Genomic DNA, 3978 nt, shown 5'->3' with positions numbered 1-3978 from the left:
TCGGGATTCATGTTGTCTCCTTTGGGCAGTGAGTTTATGATTTCTTGTCATGTGGCATTTTTTCGTGTTATATGTTATAATCCGGTGCTTCAGATCAAAATGACGACACCTGCGCCTCCGGGCCACGTGCATGAAGACTTCTCGACCGTCATTGACGAGGTCAAGCCGGCTCTGGTAGACAAAAAAAACCAGTACTACTCCACTATATAGGCAGGAGCCTCCATGCTTGCTTGCTAGTGTTGCTCTCTTCACACTATCTCGGCCTCTCCAGATCTAAACACGATAGCGGCGGCCACACACACACACACTCTCTCTCTGCTCACCGCTGGTCACAGATCCAGCCGGATCCTCTCCGCCGGGGAAGGTGAGAAGGTGCAACATTCACACGGTCGTCCTCGGCGATGGCTCTTACCCACTGCTGGGCGCGACCCGATCAGCCTACCTTGCCATTCTCTCCCAAGCACCGCTGGTGAGGGAGGGCCTCCAACCCCTTCTTCCTCGCTGCCGTAGTGTGGGCAGATCCGGGCTCCCGCCGCCCACCTAGCGACATCCCGGTGACCATCAGGTATAACTTCCTTCAAAACCGGCCTTGCTCTACTTCCCGAGCTCCTAACATCGCTGCATTTGTATCTTTTACCATTTCTCAGGCCCCCTCATAGATAGGATCGATCGGCTGTTCGAAAACCACCTAATTTTTTTACGTTTAAGAGGTAAACTAGTTCATGCACTCAAATCTAGTACTACTTGGTTCAAACAAGGAAGAAAGGGGTGGGGGTGGGGGAGGATTTGTTACCTGAATCTAGTACTTGGTCGAAACAGGAAATAATGGGGGCGAAAAGTAGCAGAGACTGGCTATCCAACTGGTCTCTAGGTCTAATAGGGAAATAAAGGGAAACGCAGTACAAACTCAATATAAACCCGATCTATTGGTTGAAAAAGGAAATAAAGTGGGGACTGGGGGACAAGTCAACAGAGTAAGTCCAGCACTAGATTTGCTAGCCTCACACAGTATAAGGTGGCTATACCGAACAAAAATGGGACCAACCCAGATATCTTGTTCTGATGTTTGTTGCCCCGAGCCACTCTTATGTAATGCCACTGGTAAAATGTAGCAGTTGCACTGTTAAAAGTAAGGACACGTTAAACCAATGTTGTTTTCAATGTAATGCCTCCAGTAATATGAATCAATGGCACTTCTTGATGACCCACAAGTATAGGGGATCTATTGTAGTCCTTTCTATAAGTAAGAGTGTCGAACCCAACGAGTAGCAGAAGAAATGATAAGCGGTTTTCAGCAAGGTATTCTTTGCAAGTACTGAAATAAGTGGTAACAGATAGTTTTGTGATAAGATAAATTGTAACGAGCAACAAGTAACAAGAGTAAATAAAGTGCAGCAAGGTGGCCCAATCCTTTTTGTATCAAAGGACAAGCCTGGACAAACTCTTATAATAGGAAAAGCGCTCCCGAGGACACATGGGAATATCGTCAAGCTAGTTTTCATCACGTTCATATGATTCGCGTTCAGTACTTTGATAATTTAATATGTGGGTGGACCGGTGCTTGGGTGCTGTTCTTACTTGAACAAGCATCCCACTTATGATTAACCTCTATTGCAAGCATCCGCAACTACAACAAAAGTATTAAGGTAAACCTAACCATAGCATGAAACATATGGATCCAAATCAGCCCCTTACAAAGCAACGCATAAACTAGGGTTTAAGCTTCTGTCACTCTAGCAACCCATCATCTACTTATTACTTCCCAATGCCTTCCTCTAGGCCCAAATAATGGTGAAGTGTTATGTAGTCGACGTTCACATAACACCACTAGAGGCTAGACAACATACATCTTATCAAAATATCGAACGAATACCAAATTCACATGACTACTAACGGCAAGACTTCTCCCTTGTCCTCAGGAACAAACGTAACTACTCACAAAGCATATTCATGTTCATAATCAGAGGGGTAATAATATGCATAAAGGATCTGAACATATGATCTTCCACCAAATAAACCAACTAGCATCAACTACAAGGAGTAATCAACACTACTAGCAACCTACTAGGACCAATCCCGGACTTGGAGACAAGAATCAGATATAAGAGATGAACTAGGGTTTGGAGATGAGATGGTGCTGGTGAAGATGTTGATGGAGATTGCCCTCTCCCGATGAGAGGAACGTTGGTGATGACGATTGGTTCCGCCAAGGTTCCGCCTCGTGGCGGCGGAGTCTCGTCCCGAAAGGTTGCTTCCTATTTTTTTCTCATCGAAAGACTTCATATAGGAGAAGATGGGCGTCGGAGAGCCACCAGGGGGCCCACGAGGTAGGGGGGCATGCCCCAGGGGGGGGCACCCTCGTGAGCAGGGTGTGGGCCGCCTGGCCTTCATCTTTGGCGACGATTTTTCTTTATTTATTTTAAGATATTCCATGGAGTTTCAGGACTTTTGGAGTTGTGCAGAATAGGTCTCCAATATTTGCTCCTTTTCCAGCTCAGAATTCCAGCTGCCGGCATTCTCCCTCTTCATGTAAACCTTGTAAAATAAGAGAGAAGAGCCATAAGTATCGTGACATAACGTAAAGTAACAACCCATTATGCGATAAATATTGATATAAAAGCATGATGCAAAATGGACGTATCAACTCCCCCAAGCTTAGACCTCGCTTGTCCTCAAGCGAAAAGCCGATAAGAATATATATGTCCTCATGTTTATAGGTAGAGGCGTCGATAAAAATAAAATACGGACATGAAGGCATCATGGTTGTTCTTATAACAGCAACACATATAGATTTTGTCATATGATTACTTATGTTCAAGTGATAATCTTTTCACAATGTAAGAGCATGAATCAGAAACCTTATTGAGCACCAACAAATTATAACCTCAGTCATTGAAGCAATTGCAATTTATCATAACATTGGAAAGAGTCTATGTCAGAGCTTTAAAGCAAGTCCACATACTCAACTATCATTTAGTCCTTCATAATTGCTAGCACTCACGCAATACTTGTGGTTACGGAGTTTTAATCGGACACAGAGAAAGATAGGGGCTTATAGTTTTGCCCCACAACCTTTTACCTCAAGGGTAATGTCAACAATAATAATTCATGCTCCCTTACATCCAATTAGATATATATATCATGTTCTTTCCAACATGCTGGGCTTGCCAAAGGATAAAATGAAAAAGGAAAGGTGAAGATCACCGTGAATCTTGCATAAGGTAGAGGATAATAATAATAAAAGATAGGCCCTTCGCAGAGGGAAGCAGAGGTTGCCATGCGCTTTATGGTTGGATGCACAATATCTCAATGCGAAAGAACGTCACTTTATATTGCCCCTTGTGATATGAACCTTTATTATGCAGTCCGTCGCTTTTATTTCTTCCATATCACAAGATCGTATAAAGCTTATTTCTCCCACACCAATTAATCATACATATTTAGAGCAATTTTTATTGCTTTGCATCGATGACAACTTACTTGAAGGATCTTACTCAATCCATAGGTAGATATGGTGGACTCTCATGGCTAAACTGGTTTAAGGGTATTTGGAAGCACAAGTAGTATCTCTACTTGGTGCTGAGAATTTGGCTAGCATGAGGGGGAAAGGTAAGCTCAACATGTTAGAGGATCCATGACAACATACTTTATCTCAGATATAAGAAAACATAGCTCATCACGTTGTCTTCCTTGTGCAACATCAACTCTTTAGCATGTTATATTTTAATGAGTGCTCCCAATCATAAAAGATGTCAATGATAATATATCTATATGTGAGACCTCTCTTTCCTTATTACTTCCTATTAATTGCAACAATGACCAAAACTATATTTGCCAACTCCCAACAACTTTTAATCATCATACTCTTTCTATGTGAATTCATTACTCTCAATAAGATCAATATGAACTCTTTGTTTCTTTTTATTCTTTTTCTTCTTTCTTTTCTTTTATTCACCCAAGATCATGGCAAAATAATCA

The sequence above is a fragment of the Triticum dicoccoides genome, chromosome 1B (assembly GCF_002162155.2).
Source record: "Triticum dicoccoides isolate Atlit2015 ecotype Zavitan chromosome 1B, WEW_v2.0, whole genome shotgun sequence".
Taxonomy (NCBI): domain Eukaryota; kingdom Viridiplantae; phylum Streptophyta; class Magnoliopsida; order Poales; family Poaceae; genus Triticum; species Triticum dicoccoides.
This window is presented reverse-complemented; position numbering follows the sequence as displayed.